The sequence below is a fragment of the Dama dama genome, chromosome 29 (assembly GCF_033118175.1).
Source record: "Dama dama isolate Ldn47 chromosome 29, ASM3311817v1, whole genome shotgun sequence".
Taxonomy (NCBI): Eukaryota; Metazoa; Chordata; class Mammalia; order Artiodactyla; family Cervidae; genus Dama; species Dama dama.
Genome location: NC_083709.1, coordinates 71,098,387 through 71,124,108, shown reverse-complemented (window position 1 = coordinate 71,124,108; position 25,722 = coordinate 71,098,387).

Here is a 25,722-nt window from a genome sequence, read left to right as displayed (position 1 = left end):
AGTACCCCAGATGCCCGCATCCGCCACCAGCAAGTGGGGGCTGGAGGAGAGGAGGCGGTGGCATTGCTTAGGGTAAGGACCGGGCCTCAGTGCCCTGAGGGCAATCGGAGGGAGCGTTTGTGAGTTACCAACTTAAACTGTTGGGACAGCAAAAGAGAGAGAGGAAATTAACCTGCCCGAACACACTGCCGGCTCCCGTTCACAGAACAAAGGGACTGAGCAAGTCCGGAGGAGCTAGACGGCTGCGGACCAGCCCAGCCCCGCTGGAGGCAGGAGGCAGGGGGAGGGGAAAGGGGCAGGCTGGCCCCAAGGGCCGCATCCCCCACCGCGCTGCAAACAGGCCCCCAGTTTCTAACCAAAGACCGCCTGAGATTCTGGATGGTCGACATCCGCAGGGAGGGTCGCGGCGAGACACAGGGCGCAGGCTCCCAACCGGCGCGGGCGGGGACTGGGGCTGGGACCGCGGAGGGGAGAAGGCGCGCGCACCCGACCGGCGCGGGCGGGGACTGGGGCTGGGACCGCGGAGGGGAGAAGGCGCGGGCGGGGACTGGGGCTGGGACCGCGGAGGGGAGAAGGCGCGGGCGGGGACTGGGGCTGGGACCGCGGAGGGGAGAGGGTGCACGCACCCGGGGAGAGCGTGCCCGTCAAGCCCCTGGCTGCCTGGGCCGCTCGGACGGGAAGGCACAGAGAGCAGGCGCAGCTTTGTGTTCCGCGCTTCTGTGGAACACCCGAGGGCTGGACCGCGCGCAGCGCAGGGCGCGCTCCATACAGAGCAGCCGGGAGCCTGAGCAGCGCAGGGAAAGCAGCGCCCGTCCCTCCCCGCGGCGCGACGGAACTAGCGAACCCGAACAAGACACCACCTCCGCCCGCCTGTGTCAGGGCGGAAATGAGGCTCTGAAGAGACCGGCAAACAGAAGCCAAATAAAGGGAACCGCTTCAGAAGGGACCGGTGCAACAGATTAAAATCTCTGTAGATAACACCGACTACACCGGAAGGGGCCTGTGGATACCGAGAAGCGTAAGCTGGAACGAGGAGCTATCTGAAACTGAGCCGAACCCACACTGACCGCAACAGCGCCAGAGAAACTCCTAGATATATTGTTACTTTTTTTAAGTAAAAAAAAAAAAATTTTTTTTTCTTTTTTCTCTTTTATTTTCTCTTAAAATTCCCTATTGCTACTCTATTACTCCTTAACTTTCATTTTCATAGATTTTTACGATTTCCTTAATTAGGAAAATTTTTTTTCTTGTCTTTTTTTCCTTTTTCTCTTCTATTTTCTATTTTTCTTTTTCACCTATTTCCTTTTAAAGCCCTCTATTACTACTCTACTACTCCTTAATTTTCATTTTCATTACATTATAACCTTACAAAAAAAAAAGAGAAGCCCTATTTTTAAACTGAACTTCATATATATTTCTAAAAATTTTTTGTGTGTTTTTGTTTTTAATATTGTATTTTTAAGAGTCTAACCTCTACTCTAGATTTTTAATCTTTGTTTTTCAGTATATGATATAAACTGTGGACATTTAAGAATCCAATATTCAGATCCCATTTTTATTCAGGAGTGTGGTGATTACTCTCTCCCAATCTTGACTCTCTGTTTTCTACCTCAGAACACGTCTCTGTTTCCTCCTTTCCCCTTCTCTTCCCAATCCCATTCTGTGAATCTTTGGGGGTATCTGGGCTATGGAGAACACTCTGGGAACAGACAACTGCATAGATCTGTCTCTCTCCTCTTGAGTCCCCCTTTTTCTCCTCCTGCTTATCTCTATCTCCCTCCTCCCTCTCCTCTTCTTCATGTAACTCTGTGAACCTCTCTGGGTGTCCCTCACAGGGGACAATCTTTTTGCCGTTAACCTAGAAGTTTTATTATCAGTGCTGTATAGGTGAAGAACTCCTGAGACTACTGGAAGAATAAAACTGAAATCCAGAGGCAGGAGACTTAAGCCCAAAACCTGAGAACACCAGAAAACTCCTGACTACATGGAACTTTAAGTAATAAGAGACCGTCCAAAAGCCTCCATACCTACACTGAAACCAACCACCACCCAAGAGCCAATAAGTTTTAGAGCAAGACATACCACGCAAATTCTCCAGCAATGCAGGAACATAGCCCTGAACGTCAACATACAGGCTGCCCAGGGTCACACCTAACACATAGACCCATCTCAAAACTCATTACTGGGCACTCCATTGCACTCCAGAGAGAAGAAATCTAGTTCCACGCACCAGAACACCGAAGCAAGCTTCCCTAACCAGGAAACCTTGACAAGCCAATCGTCCAACCCCACCCACTGGGTAAAACCTCCACAATAAAAAGGAACCACAGACCTCCAGAATACAGAGGCCCACTCCAGACACAGCAATCTAAAAAAGATGAAAAGGCAGAGAAATACCCAACAGGTAAAGGAACATGAAAAATGCCCACCAAGTCAAACAAAAGAGGAGGAGAGAGGGAATCTACCTGAAAAAGAATTTAGAATAACGATAATAAAAATGATACAAAATCTTGAAAACAAAATGGAGTTACAGATAAATAGCCTGGAGACAAAGATTGAGAAGATGCAAGAAATGTTTAATCAAGACCTAGAAGAAATAAAAAAGTCAATTAAAAATGAATAATGCAATAAATGAGATCAAAAACACTCTGGAGGGAACCAAGAGTAGAATAACGGAGACAGATGATAGGATAAGTGAGGTAGAAGATAAAATGGTGGAAATAAATGAAGCAGAGAGGAAAAAAGAATCAAAAGAAATGAGGACAACCTCAGGGACCTCTGGGACAATGTGAAACGCCCCAACATTTGAATCATAGGAGTCCCAGAAGAAGAAGACAAAAAGAAAGGCCATGAGAAAGTACTCGAGGAGATATTAGCTGAAAACTTCCCTAAAATGGGGAAGGAAATAGCCACCCAACTCCAAGAAACCCAGAGAGTCCCAAACAGGATAAACCCAAGGCGAAACACCCCAAGACACATATTAATCAAATTAACAAAGATCAAACACAAAGAACAAATATTAAAAGCAGCAAGGGAGAAACAACAAATAACACACAAAGGGATTCCCATAAGGATAACAGCTGATCTATCAATAGAAACCCTCCAGGCCAGAAGGGAATGGCAGCACATACTGAAAGTAATGAAAGAGAATAACCTACAACCTAGATTACTGTACCCAGCAAGGATCTCATTCAGATATGAAGGAGAAGTCAAAAGCTTTACAGAGAAGCAAAAGCTGAGAGAATTCAGCACCACCAAACCAGCTCTTCAACAAATGCTAAAGGATCTTCTCTAGACAGGAAATGCAGAAAGGTTGTATAAACGTGAACCCAAAACAACAAAGTAAATGGCAATGGGACCATACCTATCAATAATTACCCTAAATGTAAATGGGTTGAATGCCCCAACCAAAAGACAAAGATCGACTGAATGGATACAAAAACAAGACCCCTATATATGCTGTCTACAAGAGACCCACCTCAAAACAAGAGACACATACAGACTAAAAGTGAAGGGCTGGAAAAAAACATTTCACGCAAACGAAGACCAAAAGAAAGCAGGAGTCACAATACCCATATGAGATAAAATAGACTTTCAAATAAAGGATGTGAAAAGAGACAAAGAAGGACACTACATAATGATCAAAGGATCAATCCAAGAAGAAGATATAACAACTATAAATATATATGCACCCAACATAGGAGCACTGCAATATGTACGGCAAACGCTAACGAGTATGAAAGAGGAAATTAATAGTAACACAATAATAGTGGGAGACTTTAATACCCCACTCACAACTATGGATAGATCAACTAAACAGAAAATTAACAAGGAAACACAAACCTTAAATGACACAATGGACCAGCTAGACCTAATTGATATCTATAGGACATTTCACCCCAAAACAATCAACTTCACCTTTTTCTCAAGTGCACACGGAACCTTCTCCAGAATAGATCACATCCTGGGCCATAAATCTGGTCTTGGAAAATTCAAAAAAATTGAAATCATTCCAGTCATCTTTTCTGACCACAGTGCAGTAAGATTAGATCTCAATTACAGGAAAAAAATTGTTAAAAATTCAAACATATGGAGGCTAAATAACACGCTTCTGAATAACCAACAAATCATAGAAGAAATCAAAATATGCATAGAAATGAATGAAAATGAAAACACAACAACCCAAAACCTATGGGACACTGTAAAAGCAGTGCTAAGAGGAAGGTTCATAGCATTACAGGCTTACATCAAGAAACAAGAAAAAAGCCATATAAATAACCTAACTCTACACCTAAAGCAATTAGAGAAGGAAGAAATGAAGAACCCCAGGGTTAGTGGAAGGAAAGAAATCTTAAAAATTAGGGCAGAAATAAATGCAAAAGAAACTAAAGAGACCATAGCAAAAATCAACAAAGCTAAAAGCCGGTTTTTTGAAAAAATAAACAAAATTGACAAACCATTAGCAAGACTCATCAAGAAACAAAGAGAGAAGAACCAAATTAACAAAATTAGAAATGAAAATGGAGAGATCACAACAGACCACACTGAAATACAAAGGATCATAAGAGACTACTACCAGCAGCTCTATGCCAATAAAATGGACAACTTGGAAGAAATGGACAAATTCTTAGAAAAGTATAACCTTCCAAAACTGAACCAGGAAGAAATAGAAGATCTTAATAGAGCCATCACAAGCAAGGAAATCAAAACTGGAATCAGAAATCTTCCAGCAAACAAAAGCCCAGGACCAGATGGCTTCACAGCTGAATTCTACCAAAAATTTAGAGAAGAGCTAACACCTATCTTACTCAAACTCTTCCAGAAAATTGCAGAAGAAGGTAAACTTCCAAACTCATTCTATGAGGCCACCATCACCCTAATTCCAAAACCAGACAAAGATGCCACCAAAAAAAGAAAACTGCAGGCCAATATCACTGATGAACACAGATGCAAAAATCCTTAACAAAATTCTAGCAAACAGAATCCAACAACATATTAAAAAAATCATACACCATGACCAAGTGGGCTTTATCCCAGGAATGCAAGGATTCTTTAATATCCACAAATCAATCAATGTAATACACCACATTAACAAACTGAAAGATAAAAACCATATGATTATCTCAATAGATGCAGAGAAAGCCTTTGACAAAATTCAACACTCATTTATGATTAACACTCTCCAGAAAGCAGGAATAGAAGGTACATACCTCAACATAATAAAAGCTATATATAACAAACCCACAGCAAGCATTACCCTCAATGGTGAAAAATTGAAAGCACTTCCCCTGAAATGAGGAACAAGACAATGGTGCCCACTCTCACCACTACTATTCAACATAGTTTTGGAAGTTTTGGCCACAGCAATCAGAGCAGAAAAAAAAGTGAAAGGAACCCAGATAGGAAAAGAGGAAGTAAAACTCTCGCTGTTTGCAGATGACATGATCCTCTACAAAGAAAACCCTAAAGACTCTACCAGAAAATTTTAGAGCTAATCAATGAATATAGTAAAGTTGCAGGATATAAAATTAACACACAGAAATCCCTTGCATTCCTATACACTAACAATGAGAAAACAGAAAGAGAAATTAAGGAAACAATACCATTCACCATTGCAACAAAATGAATAAAATACTTAGGAGTATATCTACCTAAAGAAACAAAAGACCTATACATAGAAAACTATAAAACACTGATGAAACGAATCAAAGAGGACACAAACAGATGGAGAAACATACCGTGTTCATGGATTGGAAGAATCAATATTGTCAAAATGGCTATTCTACCCAAAGCAATCTACAGATTCAATGCAATCCCTATCAAGCTACTAACGGTATTTTTCACAGAACTAGAACAAATAAGTTCACAATTTGTATGGAAATACAAACAACCTCGAATAGCCAAAGTAATCTTGAGAAAGGAGAATGGAACTGGAGGAATCAACCTGCCTGACTTCAGACTCTACTACAAAGCCACAGTCATCAAGACAGTATGGTACTGGCACAAAGACAGAAATATAGATCAATGGAACAGAATAGAAAGCCCAGAGATAAATCCACGAACCTATGGACACCTTATCTTTGACAAAGGAGGCAAGGATATACAATGGAAAACAGACAACCTCTTTAACAAGTGGTGCTGGGAAAACTGGTCAACCACTTGTAAAAGAATGAAACTAGAACACTTTCTAACACCATACACAAAAATAAACTCAAAATGGATTAAAGATCTAAATGTAAGGCCAGAAACTATAAAACTCCTAGAGGAGAACATAGGCAAAACCCTCTCCAACATAAATTACAGCAGGATCCTCTATGACCCACCTCCCAGAATATTGGAAATAAAAGCAAAACTAAACAAATGGGACCTAATGACACTTAAAAGCTTTTGCACTACAAAGGAAACTATAAGTAAGGTGAAAAGACATCCCTCAGATTGGGAGAAAATAATAGCAAATGAAGCAACAGACAAAGGATTAATCTCAAAAATATACAAGCAACTCCTGAAGCTCAATTCCAGAAAAACAAATGACCCAATCAAAAAATGGGCCAAAGAACTAGACAGACATTTCTCCAAAGAAGACATACAGATGGCAAACAAACACATGAAAAGATGCTTAACATCACTCATTATCAGAGAAATGCAAATCAAAACCACAATGAGGTACCATTACACGCCAGTCCGGATGGCTGCTATCCAAAAGTTTACAAGCAATAAATGCTGGAGAGGGTGTGGAGAAAAGGGAACTCTCTTACACTGTTGGTGGGAATGCAAACTAGTACAGCCATTATGGAGAACAGTGTGGAGATTTCTTAAAAAACTTGAAATAGAACTGCCATATGACCCAGCAATACCACTTCTGGGCATACATACCGAGGAAACCAGATCTGAAAGAGACACGTGCACCCCAATGTTCATCGCAGCACTGTTTATAATAGCCAGGACATGGAAGCAACCTAGATGCCCATCAGCAGACAAATGGATAAGGAAACTATGGTACATATACACCATGGAATATTACTCAGCCGTTAAAAAGAATTCATTTGAATCAGTTCTAATGAGATGGATGAAACTGGAGCCCATTATACAGAGTGAAGTAAGCCAGAAAGATAAAGAACATTAAAGCATACTAACACATATATATGGAATTTAGAAAGATGGTAATGATAACCCTATATGCAAAACAGAGAAAGAGACACAGATGTACAGAACAGACTTTTGGACTCTGTGGGAGAAGGTGAGGGTGGGATGTTTAGAGAGAACAGCATGTATATTACCTATAGTGAAACAGATCACCCGCCCAGGTGGGATGCATGAGACAAGTGCTCAGGCCTGGTGCACTGGGAAGACCCAGGGGAACCGGGTGGAGAGGGAGGTGGGAGGGGGAATCGGGATGCGGAATACGTGTAACTCCATGGCTGATTCATGTCAATGTATGACAAAACCCACTGAAATGTTGTGAAGTAATTAGCCTCCAACTAATAAAAATAAATGAAAAAAAAAAAAAAAAAGTATGGTCCCCATTTGAGCTGTCACTCCTGAATATGACAGAATACTTGGTGTTATCACATTAACAACAAATCATTTCAGTTAATGCCCCCCTCAGTTAAAATGGGAGGAGGGCACTTAACTTACTCTTTGTAAGTCAAGGTCAGCTAAATTTTGAAGAGTCTCAGATTTTTTTCTTTTTTCATCCTTTTATTCCAGAAAAGTTTCATGAGAAGTTCGATGTGTTTGGTAAGAAATATCTAGCTCACTAGCTGGTAAGTGAATGTAAAAATTGTCCAGGATTTCCCTGGAGGTACAATGGATAAGAATCCATCTGCCCATGCAGGGGGCACGGGTTCAATCCCTGGTCCAAGAAGATTCCACGTACCAAGGAGCAACGAAGCCTGTGTGTCGCAACTACTGAGCTTGCAAACTGCAAATGCTGAAGCCCACACACCAGACCTGTGCGCCGCGACAAGAGAAGCCACCACAAGGAGCCTAGGTATTGCAGTGAAGAGTAGCCCCTGCTCACTGCAACGAGAGAAAGCTCATGCGCGGCAAACAAAGACCCAGTGCGGCCAAAAATAAATAAATAAAACAAATCACTCTAGAAAATTAAGAAGAAAGCAGCCTGTATCTAAATCCATAATGTAAAAAGCTACAGATGTTTCTGTTTCATTGTTTGATACCCTGCATTTTTAACAAAGCTTAATTTAGGGGGATATAAATTATTAAGATAATATAAAATGTAAGTCTTTATTAAAAAACATGTATAATTTGATCCTGAATTTATAAAATTTTATTTTATATTTTGCCTTTCTCTTTAACTAGTTGGCTAGCTGTCCTTCGTGTATGTGTATGTGTATGTATGTATGTGGAAGGTGAGAGAGAGCAAGATATGGCATGGTGTTCACCTAATTTGATGATTATTATTTTGAAGTTGTAAGATTGTAGGTGATATATGTTCTCATCTTAACCTTCTTGTATTGCCTAAAAATTTTAAAATGGGAATGAACCTTAATACAATATTTTTAAAAGTAAAGAAAAAAAGATTGGCTAAATTTTTCAAAGATTTATTTATGTTCCACAGAAAGTATTCTTTCCTTTTATGACCTTCATCCACCTGCTGTCTCTCCCCATTTTCCATCCTGCTGCTGCTGTCCATTGCTGCTCCAGGCAGGATTTGCTGCTATTACTCTATTGCTCCTGCGTGCTTGCTAAGTCACTTCAGTCGTGTCCAGCTCTCTGTGACCCCATGGACTGTAGCCCACCAGGTTCCTCTGTCCATGGGGTTCTCCAGGCAAGAATACTGGAGTGGATAGCCTTGCCCTCCTCCAGGGGATCTGCCCGACCCAGGGATGGAACCAGCATCTCTTATCCCTCCTGCATTTGCGGGCAGGTTCTTCATCACTAGTGCCCCCTGGGAAGCCCTCTATTGAGCCTACTTTTCCACAATTGTTTGTCCCTATTCTTCCACTCACTGTGTTGCAAGAGATTTTTTTCCTTCCAGCTGATAACATTTCGTACCATCAACTTTTCCAATTCTACCTTTTAAAGGAATACTACCCTATTGGACTCCCAAATAGAACGTTGCTCATTCAGCTTTTGAGTCCAGGTGTGGAGGGATGTTAAAAGAATTCCCCCAAGCCCAGGCAAGAGGGCAGCTTGGCAGGGCCACCACCTGTGGCAGATTATGTTTTCAGCACACGACCAAAAGAATAACTCCCACTCCACATGCTCTTACTTAAATGTGACTTTGACCATCCTCCCATAGAGAAGTGGAATCTATGTGCCCTGCCCTAGAAACAGGTGAATTGTGGTTGAAAGAAGCGACACTACGTGACTTCCAAGGTTAAACTATAATAAGGAAGGAAGTTTCTGCCTGGCTGTCTAATGAAGCCCACTTTTAGAACCCAGCCACTGAGCGACGAGGAAGCCCAGCCTCCCCGAAGCGGTGTGGCCTCACCTACTGGTTCCTACAAAAAGAATTATCGTGTTGGTAGTCTAGTATCAGTATTTCCTTCCTTATTCTAAAATGTGTTGAGATATTACTATTTGCCAAACATTATGCTAAACGCACTACATACTCATTTCAATCCTCTCAACAACTTTATAGAGTAACGATCGTCCCTCCAATTTTAAAATAAGGAAAGTGAGTAACAGAGAAGTTAGGTAATTTGCTCAAGGCAAGACAGGCTGTAAAGAGGGATTCAGATGAAGGCGACCTCAGCCCAGAGCCCATGCTCTTAACCACACACCCCAAGTACAGGACACTAAATAGCTGGCAGGCATCAGAGCAAGCCCAGCTTTTAAAGACTCTTCCAGGGCGAGAGAAGATCTTACTTACACGTCCCTCTTCTCTTCTCTTCCTCACAGCTTCCTATTTCTTCACATAAGGGCACACACATCTCTACCACTTCCAGGTGAAGAACATCCAGTTTAACTTTCTACAGAGAGAATAAGCATTTCTCCCAGAATACGCAACAAAATATGTAGATGCACAATTTTGGCTGCTAAAACCTAGCCAGGACAATGTATATCAGACCACAGTCAGTTTTCAGGCTAAAATATCTGTATTCCCGTTACATCACAGCTCTTCTCAAGAACAGGGGGAAACTTGTTTTATATTTGGGTAACTAAAGGGCCAGTCCAGGACTTTAGCCCCCTGAAACGAAGGGCAGTCTGCCTTAAGTACATTCTTGCAGGGTAGAAACTACTCAGAGAAACTTAATAACAGTGCTTTGCATTGGTTTTTTGCCAATATGACAGGAGTATGGCAGGCTTCCCGGGAGCACCTACCGCTCGAGCTCCAGGCCTACTATTGAGATGGCACTCAGCATTTTGATGTATCCCCACTGTAGGTCCACCTTTTCCAGCATGGATGAGAAATAGGTATTTTACTGAAAATCCCATGGGACTAGGGGAGCAGGTTCTATATATATTGCAAAAGTATATTTTAAACCTTAATAAAATCTGTTAAATATCTCTGCTCTTTCCCCAATGTTCCACTGTGGACAGCAGCTTTCTTTTCTCTTCAAAAATTGTCCCCCTCCCTCCAGGGATAGTCTCTAAGCCCACACACCTCTTCTGCCTCTCACTGCAAATCATCACCCAAAAGGACTGGCAGAAGTTGCAGTGGGAGGCCTGCAGCACTCTAGCTCCACTCAGGTAAGGCTATGAGGACAGTGTTGCGAAATCTTCTCAGTGGGCAAAACTCCAAGCAGTACACCTGGTTAGTTAGTTTGCCTGGAAGAAGGGATGAACAAAGGTATTTCTATACATCAACTCATGAGCAAATCCCTGAGAGTTTGGACTTGGAAGGAAGATGACTGGAGAATTGGAGGCAGTAAGTTCTGGAGAAGTATGAGGATAGACCTCTTTGAAAGAGCGCAGAATATAATATTTGTGTCCCAGATGAATGCTCACCAAACAGCAAGATCTGTTCTGTGGATGTCAGTCCATCTCTTTCCCCAGTCACTCCTATCCTTGCCCGAGGCACTCATACATAAAGTGGCCATTGACTGCAGGGACAAAGGTTGCCCATGTTGCTGATATGGTTACCTCCACTACTGGGTCTCTGATTGCCAATACCGAAGACCAATACCAATCAAAGATATGGTACTATTTCTCAGGTCACCTGGCATCAGACTGATTATACTGAGCCATTTCCACCATAGATAGGGAAGTGCATTGTTCTTACTAGAATAGATCCTTATTTTGGGTATGGATTTGCTTCCCCCTCCTCAATGATTCTTCCAAAAACACCCATCTCTATATGGACTTGCAGAACGCCCTCTGCACCATCATAATGTCCCACAGAACCTTATTTCTGACCAAGGAACTCATTTTACAGAGAACAAGTCATTTTCCCATCACTTGGAAACTGCTCACCTAATTGAATTATGTAATAGCCTTTTGAAGATTCAGTTTAGTGCCCAATGAATGGCAAAATTTTGCTCTTCAGGCTAGATGAAGTCAACTTCCTGTATCTTTTGGTTAGGAGATGGTTAGCATGTTTTCAGTTGTGTGAAGAATAATAATGTTTTACAGAAGCATGGTCTTGATGACTTTATTTGAAAATTACATATAGTTTAAGAAATGTGCATAGACATGAAGTTGACAAGAGATGTACTATACTGGATTGTGATATGTCAATTTGGATAAACTGAGAACTTCATTTCCTAGAATTCCTTTTTTTTTTTTTTTGTATGAGTTAGAGTTAGCCAAGAGAGGAATTTGTGCTAGATTTGAAAGGCTGAAGTCAACCCTTTCTGAGGGTTATTTTGATCAGATGTGATGATGAACAGATACAGAGGTGCCTGGCAGGCCCATCTTGTCCTTTCCATTAGCATTTAAATATGTTTTTCTGATCTTTAAAAATCTCTCCCTTGACCTCAAGTCCCTTTCCACACGATCCTCTCCTCTTTAAAGCCATGTCCATTTTTATCTTTCTTCTCAATCCTCTGCCACAGGCTTGTCACATTCTTCCCCTTAAAACTTCTCCCATTATTCTTCTCCCTAAACTCATTTCCCTCTCCTGGATTTCTATTACTATTGTATGCTGATACTGCTCAAGAATATATTCAGATGTCTCCTGAGGTTCATACCTGCATATCCAATGATCTACTCAACACCGCCACCTGGATGATAGACAGGCAGCTACAACTCAGCGTTCAGTTCAGTTAAGTTCTGTTCAGCCGGTTAGTTGTGTCCTACTCTTTGCGACCCCATGAACTGCAGTATGCCAGGCTTCCCTGTCCATCACCAACTCCTGGAGCTTACTCAAACTCCTGTTCATTGAGTCGGTGATGCCATTCAACCATCTCATCCTCTGTCGTCCCATTCTCTTCCTGCCTTCAATCATTCCCAGCATCAGGGTCTTTTCTAGTGACTTGATTCTTCACATCAGGTGGCCAAAGTGTTGGAGTTTCAGCTTCAGCATCAGTCCTTCCAATGAATATTCAGGACTGATCTCCTTTAGGATGGACAGGTTGGATCTCCTTGTAGTCCAAGGGACTCTCAAGAGTCCCCTCCAACACCACAGTTCAAAAGCATCAATTTTTCGGCGCTCAGCTTTCTTTATAGTCCAACTCTCACATCCATACATGACCACTGGAAAAACCATAGCCTTGACTAGATGGACCTTTGTTGGTAAAGTAATGTCTCTGCTTCTTAATATGCTCTCTAGGTCGGTCATAACCTTCCTTCAAAGGAGCAAGCGTCTTTTAATTTCGTGGCTGCAGTCACCTCTGCAGTGATTTTGGAGCCCAGAAAATAGTCTCTCACTGTTTCTCAGCACATCCATAACTAGGTGTGTCTTGCGTGTGTGTGTGCTAAGTTGGTTCATTTGTGTCTGACTCTTTGTGACCCTGCGGACTGCAGCCCACCAGCCTTCTCTATCCATGGAATTGTCCAGGAAAGAATAGTGGGGTGGGTAGCCATTCCTTCTCCAGAGGATCTTCCTGACCCAGGGGTCGAACCTGTGTCGTCTCATGTTTCCTGCTTTGGCAGGTGGGTTCTTCACCACTAGCGCCATCTGGGAAGCCCCAATATGCTTTATTTCCCCTCAAAATTATATCTCCTTCATGTATCAGTGAATAGCACCATCATCAACTCTGAAACCGAGCTAGAAACCTGCTACTCAGGTTTCCTGTGTCTTTTGCCTGGATTATGACAGCATTCATTCTTCCTAAAGTTCCAAAGATCCAGCTCAATAGTGCATCTATAATGTACCACAAAAGTCTATGGTTAATCTTTGATGTAGATCTGTATTAACCCTGATAATATGGGCAATAGATCTCCGTGTTATGGGAGAAGTTGCAGCTGATAATGGGCTAAGAGGAACAGAGGAGAAACACACTTGCACAATAGTGGACATTGTCAGGGTGTCAGACCTGATGACAATTTTATTCTTTCCACAAATATTTATTAATTTCCTACCATGAATAGGAACTGTGCCTACAAGAGATGCTTCCAGGGAATTGAGTCACTGTGTACTTTTTCTGGGTCCTGCATATGCAGGGCATACAAAGAGATTAAAAAGTCATCGTCTCTATGCTTAAAGGGCTCTCAGCTCTCTCCATCCATGACCCATGTCAAATGATACCTCAGATGGCCCTATCTAATGCTGAGCTCCTCCCACAGACGGTACTGCAGTAAAATTCCTTCCAGGGCCTATTATTTTCAAAGAATAAATTAATTTCAGAGGAAGATAAAAAGTCAATCTAGAGACATAAGTAAGCTGTTGTCCAGATGCAAGGATTCTGGAAGACCACTGCAATTTAAAAAGCTATATGTGTGTGCTTAGTCACTAAGTCATGTCTGACTCTCTGCGACCCCATGGACTATAGCCCACCAGGCTCCTCGGTCCATGGGGATTCTCCAGGCAAGAATACTGGAGTGGGTTGCCATGCCCTCCTCCAGGGGATCTTGCCATCGCAGGGACTGAGCCCAGGTCTCCCGCACTGTGGGCAGATTCCTTACCATCTGACCCACCAGGGGAGTCTGAGAACACGGCAGTGGGCAGCCCGTCCCTTCTCCAGGGATCTTCACGGCCCAGAATCGAACTGAGGTCTCCTGCAGTGCAAGAGGATTCTTTACCAGCTGAGCTACCAGAGAAGCCCAAAAAGCTGTCTGCAAGGATTCTTTTTTTGATAACATAGAGACCACCTCCTTGGGACCTAAGTTAAACTGCAAGCAATCTCAGTAATGAATTCAGCCTTGTACTCAGCCCGTTCTCAGAACCTTTGGCATAATTATGAGAAGAAAACCTATTTATTCTGGGACATCACCACTTCAGGATAAATTCCTGGAAGCCGTCAGAAAAGCAAATGGAAGATCTTCCTCAGAGTCTCTTCCCTGGATTTCTGAGAAAGAAGTGTTTCATGTTTAGCATGTCAACTTGCTCTTCCTTTCAGTCCATGAATTTGCCCCGTGTTGAATATTTAGTTCTCCCTGTCCATCCAGAGGCCTGGGTCTCCTATGAGAAGGTAGCTCAACCTTTTCTTAAGTCTTCCTCAGATATCATCTTTCTCTGAGCACATTCTTCATATTATTAGTCACAAAAAATGATGATATTTATATAGTACCTTACATTTCACAAAGCTCTTTCCATTTTAGTTCATTTAATCCCAAGAGCATCACAGAGGGGCAGAGCCACGCGGAACCTGAGGCTCAGAGAAGAGTAACCTAAGATCACACGGCTGTTGGATGACAGACCTCACCAAGAACCCAGATATTCTAACTCGTGTCTTCTTTCAACAATTTCTCCCTGTATTCATCCAGGGGCCAAACTCAATTTCTAGTCCTGATCCATTTCAAAAGTATTTTAAAATCTGAATACAGCTGTGTTCATACTGGGAGCCAATGAACACTGATGTCTTTCCTGCAGACTAGTTGTAAGGACCAGGAAGCCCCTCATAAGCCAGGACTCCCAGGACCTACTGAGAACAAAAAAATACAGTTCTCCTGAGGCAGTGGTTCCACGTTTTGGCTACATATTGAACACACGTGGGGATATTTAAACATTTCTGAAGCCTAGGTTCTAGCCCCAGAGATTTATATTTAACTGGTCTTGTGGACAGTCAGGCCATGAGATGTTTCAAAGATTCCTAGGTGATGCTAATATGCAGCCAAGATTGGAAACATTGCCATAAGGCTTCATGGGTTTACCTGTTCCTCGCAGGACCTGTGGCCGCATTCTCTCTCTCTCTCTCTTCTCTAAATGCATATTACACCAATCTTCTATGGTTGTTGAATAAAATCTAGAACCTACAATAGATAGGATCAAGATGGAGGAGTAGGAAGACCGTGGACTCACCTTTCCTTGATGAACTCATGAAAACTACAACTACGTGTAGAGCAACTATTACTGAAAGTGACAGGAAAACTGGCAGAATGACGCTTCTGCGACCAAGGCTCTGAAGGAGCCACAGAGTCTGCTAGGAGGGAAGGAGGCGTGGTCTAGTTGGGACTCACACCCCTACCTGGTGATGCAGACCAGGACGGGGTACCACAGGCTTGGGGATCCCCCCTAGGGAGTGAGGGGTTGGAGCCCCATGTTAGGCACCCCAACCCTGGGGCTCAACACTGGGAGGATGAACCGGTTTGGAAACCAGTGGGGCTGCCCGAGGGCTGGAAGAAACCGGGACGCCACTCAAAGATCATGTGCCCAGACTTGCTTGCTCCCGGCCCAGTGTGGAGGCAGCAAACTGGGGCCTGCCAAAGCCCCCCAGGCCTGCCCCTCACCCCACCCGAGGCTCCTGCTTCAGCATTTCCCGCTCCTCGGCAGCTCCCCGCTGAGGCTGAGGCCACCGCAGCTGGTGAGCGCCCGCACTTGGAGGGAGATGAGCCAGCTCGGACTGGCTCGGCCCCTGCACAGGCTGGAGACCGCCACTGCTGGCCTGCGCTCACACCGGAGAGCAAAACCAGCTCCGCGGTGTGGCTCCAAGCACGTTGGCGCCAAACCCTCCGACCTCAGCTCAGCTTCTAACCATGCCCAAACACGGGGCAAAGCGGAACCAGCTCAGAACTGTTGGTCACTCAGTCATGTCCGACTCTTTGTGGCTCCACGGGCTGTAGCCCGCCAGGCTCCTCTGTCCATGGAATTCTCCAGGGAAGAAGACTGGAGTGGGTAGCCCTTCCCTTCTCCAGGGGATCTTCCTAACCCAGGGATCGAACCCATGCTTCTCCCACTGCAGGCAAATTCTTAACCATCTGAGCCACCGGCTCAGAAGTGCCGCCCGAAGCCCTCGGGCCCTGACCAGGCTCCCAACCAAGGTGATTTGTTTCCGGCTGCCGCTCCAGCCCCTCGGCCTTGGCCCTGTCCATAATAGGGCCACCGGGCAGGGACTGGAGGAGCTCCTCCTGACGCCTGGCTCTGGCTCCGGCCCAGTGACTCCACCCCCCTCCCACCAAGGTGGTGACTGCTGGTGCAGCCTCGGGGGAGACATGGCCCGCACGCTCACTGCAGATCCAGCTCTCCCGCTAAAGCCACTGGGGACCCGCAGATCACCTGGGGACACCTCCCACAAAAGGTCGTGCCTTCAAGTCCAGGATAGGTAACAGTTTCACCTAATTTCATAGAGACTAAAAAGGTAAGCAAAATGAGGAAACAGAGGCGTATGTTTCAAACAAAGACCAAGATAAAGTCCTTGAAAAAATCCCTAACGGAAGAGAGACAAATACTGATAAAGACTTAGAAGCAATAGTAATAGGAATACTAACTGAACTTAGGAAAATTATAGATGGACACAGTGAGGAACTCAGCAAAGTACTAGAAAATATAAACAAGAACCAGTCAGAGGCTGAATATAATAACTGAAAAGAAAACATACTAGAAGGGATTAAAAGCAGATTAGGTGATACAAAAGAATGCCTAAGTATCTGGAGGATGCCTGCTTGCTAAGTTGCTTTAGTTGTGCCTGACTCTTTGCGACCCTTTGGACTGTTGCCCACCAGGCTCCTCTGTCCATGGGATTCTCCAGGCAAGCACACTGGAATGGGTTGCCACGTCCTCCTCCAGGGGATCTTCCTGACCCAGGGATAGAACCCACATCTCTTATGTCTCCTGTGTTGGCGGGCGAGTTCTTCACCACTAGGGCCACCTGGGAATCCTCATCTGGAGGATAGACTAGTGGAAATCACCCAATCATAATGGCGAAAAGGAAGACAAATTTTAAAAATTGAGTCCCTCTGGGACATCAAGTGTACTAACATTAACATTCAAAACAGCATAGTGCTGGCGCAAAAACAGACACAAGGATCCTTGGAACAGAAGAGAAAGCCTAGAAATAAACCCATGTACCTATGGTCAATTAATCCACAACAATGAGGCAAGGCTGTGCAAAGGGGAAAACAGTCTCTTCAATAAGTGGTATTGGGAACACTGGACAACTACATGGGAAAGAATGAAGTTAGAATATTTTCTCATACTATCTACAAAAATAAATTCAAAATGCACTAAAGACGCAAATCTAAGACTGGAAACCATAAAACCTTTAGAAGAAAACATAGGTTGTAGTCTGACATCAGTCTTAGCAATATCTTTTTGGATTTGTCTCCTCAGGCAAGGGGAAAAAAAGCAAAATTAAACAAATTGGACTTAATTAAACTTAAAAGCTGTTGCACAGCAAAGAAAAACATTGGCAAAATAAAAAACAACATACTGAATGGGAGATGTTCTCAAATGATGTGTCTGATAAGGGGTTAATATCTAAAATGTATAACAAGCTTGTACAGTTCAATATAAAAAAAAAAAAACCTGATAAAAAATGGGCATAGGACCTGAATAAGCATTTTTCCAAAGAAGATGTACAGATGGCTAACAGGTACATGAAAAGATTTTCAACATCACTAATCATCACAGAATGCAAATCAAAATCACCAAAGCTACCACCTCACATGTCAGAATGGCTAATATAAAAAATAAAACAAATAAAAAGTGTTGGTGAGAATGTGGAGAAAAATGAACCCTAGTACACTGTTGGTGGGACTATAAATCATCATAGCCACTATGGAAAACAGTATAGAAGTTCCTCCATAAACTAAAAATAGAACAATTATATGACCCAGCAATTCCGTTCCTGGGTATGGATCTGAAGAAAACAAAAGTGTAAATTCAAAATGATATACACACCCTGCAGCTTTATTTCCAATAGTTAAGTTTTCATCAACAGTGAATAGACAAAGAAGATATGACATATATGGATACACACACACATATATATAATGGAATATGTGTGCAGTATGTGTAGGGCTTCCCAGGTGGCGCAGGGTAAAGAATCTGCCTGCCAGTGCAGGAGACATGGGTTTTGATGGGTCAGGGAGATTCCCTGGTGAGGGGAACGGCAACCCTCTCCAGTATTCTAGCCTGGGAAATCCCATGGACAGAGGGGCCTGGTGGGCTACAGTCCAAGGTTCACAAGAGTCAGACTCGACTTAGCAACGAAACCACCAGCTCCACCACAGTACATATAATGGAATATTAGCCGTGAAAAGAAAAGAAATTTTGCCATTTACAGAAACATGGATGATCCTGAGTGTGTTATGCTTAGTGAAATAAATTAGAAAGAGGAAGCAAATAATACTGTATGTTTTCACTTGTATGTGGACTCTAAAAATTAAAACAAATGAAGGAATAACAACTCATAGAGAACAAACTGGTGGTTACCAGTAGTGAGAGGTGTGGAGGGAAGGGCAAGATATGGGAAGGGAACTAAGCTGTATAAACTACTAGGTAAAAAATAAATAAGGCACCAGATGTAATGCACAGAACAAAGAATATAGCCAATGTTTTATAATAACTATGTGGAGTATAATCTATAAAAATATTGAATCACTATGTTGTACATCTAAACTAATGTGATATTGTAAGTCAACTCTACTTCAGTTTTTAAAAAGCAAGAAAAAGCAAAAGAAGTAAAAAAAAAATCTAGAAGATACAGATTAATCTTTGGAGAGTAATCATAATCATTCCACAGAGAAATAAATACTGTTAACAGTTTGTTGTATATCTTCCCAGAACGTCTCTGTTTATGTGTGTGTGTGTGATTGCTCAGTTGGTTCAGTTGTGACCTTATGGACTGTAGCCTACCCCGTTCCTCTGTCCATGATATTCTCCAGGCAAGAATACTGGAGTGGGTTGCCATACCCTCCTCCATTTATGTGTATACACATAATTAATAAACCAGTCCTCTTTTATAATCAGAATTATGCACATATACATATATATGTATATATATAGCCATCTTTGCCATTGTCCATATCAATAGATTAAAATCAATACTATTTTCAAAGCCTTTATAGCACTTAGCTGTACCTCATTTAGTCTTTCAGGGCTTCCCAGGAGGTGCTAACAGTAAAGAATCTGCCTGCCAATGCAGGAGACATAAGAGAGGCAGGTTCTATCCTTGGGTTGGGAGGAGGAAATGGAACCCACTCCAGTATTCTTGCCTGGAGAATCCCATGGACAGAGGAGCCTGGTGGGCTGCAGTCCATGGGGCAGCAAAGAGCCGGACCTGACAGAGCATGCAAACACACATTTAGTCTTTAATGATGAATAAGTCATTAACAACAAGTCTTTGATGAGAAGTAGGTGTTTTCTTTTTATCTCCACATCCACCTCCTTTCAGACAATGTGACACTTGAAATCCTAGAACCTGTTAAGAATTATCAGATTTTGTTGTTTCTCTTGGCTTCCACACCAACTCCAATTTACCTGGAAGAATTACAGTTAATCAAACAGCATGCTGATGTAAAAAAATGTCTTTTTGGAGGGATGTTTGGAAACTATTACTAACACCCAAATTTCAATAGTCTTAAAGAATGGAAGAGACGCTGGACTCTACAACCCTCAAAGTTCCACCATGTCTTCAGTTGTTTGGGGTCTTTTCTTATATTGTTGAAATCTAGCCAGCTGCCTAGGTAAACTCATTGCAGAGTCTATGAAACAATGCTAAAAATAATTACAACTAGTATTTGCATAGCACTTTAGAGTGGCTAATTTTCACATTACAATAAAAGAATTAGTCACCAGTTATCCATTATCCTCACTGAGAATCAATGCTCCAGGCACTGAACTAGGCACTCACTATAAGTCCTCTATCTGATATCTGTCATAAAGCCTACACGATGGCATTACGATTCCCATTTTACAGATTACGTCTCGATAGAGGGCCTGAGTTCACTTGTTAAAACTCGGATTGTGTCATGTTTTTATTTTTTATCCTGCATTGTATAGCCCAGCGCCTGGTACCGTGCTGAGCAGAGAGTAGGCACTCCAAAGGAAGTTGATGAATGAAGGAACAATTAAATCCCATGCCATTTCATTAATTCATCCCGTCTCTGGTTGATGCAGAGATTCTTTCTCCACAGAAGATTTACTTCCTGGGCCTTCATTCTTTGGCAACGAGTGCTCGCCGAGTAGGGATTTGACGGCTCACAGAAATGTGTCTATGCTTTTTTCATCATCTAGGGCAATGGTTCCCAAACTGTGGCCCCTGGCCCAACAGCCTTGCTGTCACCTGTGAGCTTGTTAGAATTGCAAATTCATAGATCCCATTCCAGACCGTTGAATTAGAATTTCTGGGCATGAGTCTCAGGAAACTGTGCTTTAATTAGCTTTCCAGATGATTCCAATGAATGTTAAATTTGGAGAACGATGGGAAATAAATGAATTTTTTCTGTCCAGAGACTTGCAATAATAGTATAGCTTGCTTGATTGGGTGGATGGAGGAGCCATTTATGGAAATTGGGAAGACAGGAGGGAAACATTGGGATGCAGACTTGGGTTTCGTATGTTAAATTTGGATTACCCATGGGTTATCCAGGTGAAGATGTCTGGAGGCATCTGCAAGGACAGAGTAGAGATATAGATTTGGGAGATGTGGTTGAAGCCACAAATAAGAGTGCCCAGTAGAGTGGGCAGCACCGGAGAAGAGAAGGACCATTGACGTAAGTAGTAGCATTGCTCCCCAGGTGGGTCAGTGGTTAAGAGTCTGCTTACCAATGCAGGAGACCCAGGAGATGTGGTGTGATCCCTGGGCCAGGAAGACCCCCTGGAGGAGGAAATGGCAACCCACTCCAGTATTCTTGCTGGGAGAATCCCATGGGCCCGAGGAGCCTGGCCGGCTACAGTCCACGGGGTCGTGAAGAGCTGAATGCAACGGAGCCACCGAGCTCACACGCAAGTAATAGCGTTACTTAAGGAGAACAGGGAAGGGATGCTCAAAAAAAAGAAGACTGAGGGCAGTCGTTCTTCTTTGTGAGTGACTTGCATTGGAATGTTTGTCTCATCTTCCCCTCTGGATTATAAGCTCTTTAAAGCCTGGGACTGTGTAAACTTTAATAGGCCCCTCAAACAAAAGCACATTGCTGCACAGCCTGTGAATAATCAATGAATTCCTACCAGGATTCTGCTTTGCAGAAATCCAATGTGATCAGAGCCACGAGCAAGATGTTTCCCCAAAAAAACACATATAATTTCCCAATGGACAGTGTGGCAGATTAAAAATAAGTGAATAAATAGAGGGCATCATGTGTAATCCACTGATATCTATGCTAATCACATTAATCAGAGTGAATTAATTACACCTGAAAACAGATGCAAAGTTAAATTCCTTAGAAAATCAATTCATTAAACTCACATTGGAATGCACAGTCAACAACCTCCATGTTTAGAAACTATCAGCATGATTTGTGACAACTTCTGATTTACTAACGAAACTGCTTTAAACATTTTTAAAGGCAATTACAATTACTGCCTGGCATTTGATGGAAAGAAATCTTGTCAGCATTGTCCCTCGTGTGTCAACTGTCACAATTTTCTAAAAATTTGGAGGCAAAAAATAGGCAGGCTCTACTATTTGCTAGCCTCGATTAGGGTTAATTCAATGTGTGTCTGCAAATAATAGTGTTTAATGTAATCTCTCTAATTACAGATAAAACGCATTTTCAGTCATGCTCATCACTGACAGTATTTTGGGATAAGTTAAACTGACAGCTGCTTTCTACAGGGAAAGGGAAAAAAAAACAAACCTTCCTTAGGGTTGTGTTGAATTTTTGCTTTTCTTTCTCTCTCTCTCGGGCATTGAAATTCAGAAAAATATGAAACTAGACACTTGCGCTGTAGATACCAACTTTGAAAATCATGACATAGTCTATCTCTTGGGAATTTGATATGGTTTCTATCTCCCACCTCCATCAGTGAATATCTAACTTGAATTCACTCAGTAAGCATTTCTAAGGGTTTGTGTTGAACCGGGCGTCGTGCTAGATACTCAGGATGATTCCACCACAACCACCCTCCACGACGCTTCATGAGCCAGGTCGGGCTTCCTGCCGTACTGAACGTGGTGTTACAGGGCCGCTGTATTTACAGCTCTTTCAGATTTAAACTGTTCAAGTCACGGTACTTTCTGAAGGGTCAATGCATGTTCTTCTTCAGTACCAACAGGATAGCAAGACAGCGCTTTCCCCTCTGGTGACCAGAAGCCTTTTTTCTATGTCTCTGAGTCTGTTTCTATTTTGTAAATAAGTTCATTTTTATCATTTTTTAGAGTCTACATATAAGTTATATCATATGTTATTTGTCTTTCTCTATTTGACTTCCTTTACTCAGTATGACGATTTCTAGGTCTATATATATTGTTGCAAATGGCATTGTTTCTTTCGTTTCTACCGCTGGATAATATTCCATCTATTCATCTGTTGACAGATGGAAAAATACAATTTGAGCAAAGAGGAAACAAGTTGCAAAAGAACATATACATCATGATACAACTAATATACAATTTTGAAAGTGTAACTCTAAACAATAAGTTGTTTAGGAATATATATATATGCAATGATAAACCAAAATTCAGGCTGTTGGGGAGAAGTGAGGAATATTATTAGAAAATCATAGAGATTCCAACAGTTCCAGAATTGGATGATAAGTTAATAGATATTTGTTATATATTATTGTTTTGTATGTACAAATCATTTTATAATTATTTTTTCTTTTAAATTAGTCTTATTTTTTGTATATATGAAATATTTTACTTTTTTAATCAGTTTTGTTTTTCCAGTTTTATATCACTTTAGTTTCATGTAGGCTCTTTTGGCAATGTAAGAAGCAAAAATGCAAATATATAAGGATGTACTCTTTATTTTTTTAAATAAGAAAAAACCCCTAAATATGTACATATGGACAGTGAAACATATGAAAGCAGCTATGTTAGGATAGTATACTTGCATGTCTTTTTTAATATATACTTAAAAACACCTTTGCACAATTCTGAACAATTGATTAGAAACTGGCAGGAAAAAAATGGGCAAGGGTGGAATAATCAGGGTGAAGAAATTAGGATTTTAGGAGCAAAAGGTGGAAATAGTGTCAGGAACACATGCATTCAATGTGCAAAGTGAAGGCCTGGCGCCTGGGAAGAGAGCAGCTCGGAGCCTGTCAAGGGCTGCCTGGCCCTCCGCTTGCTGTAGCACCCCTCTTCAGGGACAAAGAGAGTAGGTTCTGGGGTGAAGATGCTGCCCTTGGTGCGTTTAGAGAACATGGTCAGAAGGGGACAGAGAGCTGACTCTAGAACCTGAAGGAGGACAGCTCTGAGGCTGTTGACAACACAGCCTGAGTGTAAGTTTTAAATCAACTGGAAATTGGGAAGTTGGCTGGGGGCAGGAAAGAGCTGTGAGGCGTTGAATGATTGAAGTCCACTCTGAGGACAGAGAACACTTGTATTTAGAGGGGGAAGCACAAGAAAGGAGCTCTGACAGCAGAGCAGAGCTTCCTTACTGTGAGATTCTGCAGTCTAAGGCTAAGGAGGGACGAAGTTCCTGGATACCTTGAGTCAAGGAGGCTGAAGGATTAGCAGGACAGGTGGTAAGTTTGACAGAAAGAGAAAATGAGGTTGGGACAGAGTATAAGCTAGTAGCTCTGGTGCTTGGGTAGAGTTTCTTACCACTTGCTGATGAGCTAGGAACTCGGGGTAAATGATCTCTGTGCTCAGAGAGGAGGCAGGGGTCTAGAGACTAAGCTCCAGGTAGGCTGCCAGAGGTTTTGGAGCCATATAGACATGCGTTCAAATCTCACAGGATGTCCGGCAAGGTACTCAGCCTCTCCTAGCTCCCTTCCCCATTTTCAGACAGAGGATAATGACACCTTCTCACAAGAAGTGAGCATTAAGTGATGTCATGGGTGAGTATTTCTATCAGGACAGCTGGCACACATAATAGATGCCTAGTAAGTGTTGAGTCTCCTCTTCTTGAATCAAATACCCTTAGAACCCCAACCTGGAGGATGACCAGCATCATGGCAGGTGATCAGGTAAGGGGCCAGTGATCCCTGGGTTCACTACTAGAGCCATGAAATGGGCTGAGATTAAAAAAAAACAAAACAGAAATGACAGTGTGCTTGCAAAACTAACTGAATCGAACACACAAAAGTATTGTTTATGTTAGTGTCACATGCAGTTCAGGATGACACTGAAGAATAATTTTCTGACGTATCTTTTGAAGAATTTTGTTCATGGTGAGGAGTGTCAGATAATAGATGGTACAAGAACCACCCTCTTCGAAGCATGATGAGATTTTCAACTTATTGGGCAAAGTACAGGCTTTTTCAAATATTTGGACAAGATGATGGACTATTTAATACTCTCAGATTTTAGTGTTCTCTCTTTTTTGATTGTGTTCTTTTCCATTTTTCTCCTAGTCTTAGAGCAAAAGTTTATAAGTAGCTTGGTCATGAAGCTACCTGATAGAAAAAAAATGGGGAGAGTCTGAAATCAGTGCCTAAGGCAAAAAAATCACATATAATCAAGATTATCTTTGAAAATAATTTGCATTATGCCTTTTATAAGCTCAAAAGTCAACATTTAGTCAAAAGAATTGAAAGCAAAGTGTTGAAAAGATAATATTTGTGCATGCACGTTCACACCAGTATTACTCACAACAGTCAAAAGGAGGAAGCAAATCAAGTGTCCACTGACACTTGACAAGGTGTGATATATTATTCGTTATGGAATATTATTTAGCCTTAAGAAGGAAGGAAACTCTGACACATGCTATAACATGCCGAATCTTGAGAACATCATGCTAGGTGAAATAAGCCAGAAAGAGGACAAACACCGCATGAGCCCACTCATATGAGGCCCCTCGGTAGTCAAATTCATAGAAACAGGAAGAAGAACATTGGTTACCAGGGCTGTGGGAGGGAGGAATAGAGTTATTGTTTAATGGAAACCGAGCTTCAGTTCTGTAAGAAGAGTTCCAGAGATTGTTTAAACAACAATATGTGGTCTTAACATCACTGTACATTTAAAAATGGTTAAAATGGTACGTTTTATGTGTGTTTTACCACATTTTTTAAAACATCAATTAAAATTGTGCACAATAATAACAATTCTTGTGTTATCTCTGTGCATTTAACCTATGGAAACTCATCCATAAGCATACGCCCCTTATCTAAAACTGATCTTTCTTGCCTCCTCCCCCACTCAAACTCAGACTTTTGCCCCTAGAGTCCCCAGAGAAAGAGCTTCTCCACTCCCCTTCTCTTTTATCCCTTTGGTCCAGGCATTGACGTTTGAGTTTGTATGCAAGATGGTGCTTTACCATATCTCTCATTCTCTTCTTACAATATTTTATAGTTGAGGAATGAAGGTACTGGCAAGAAGCAGAGAGAAGTGTTTGGCTCCTAGACCACACACAGCCCCTAGATGTCACAGAAAATACTTTACATATGAA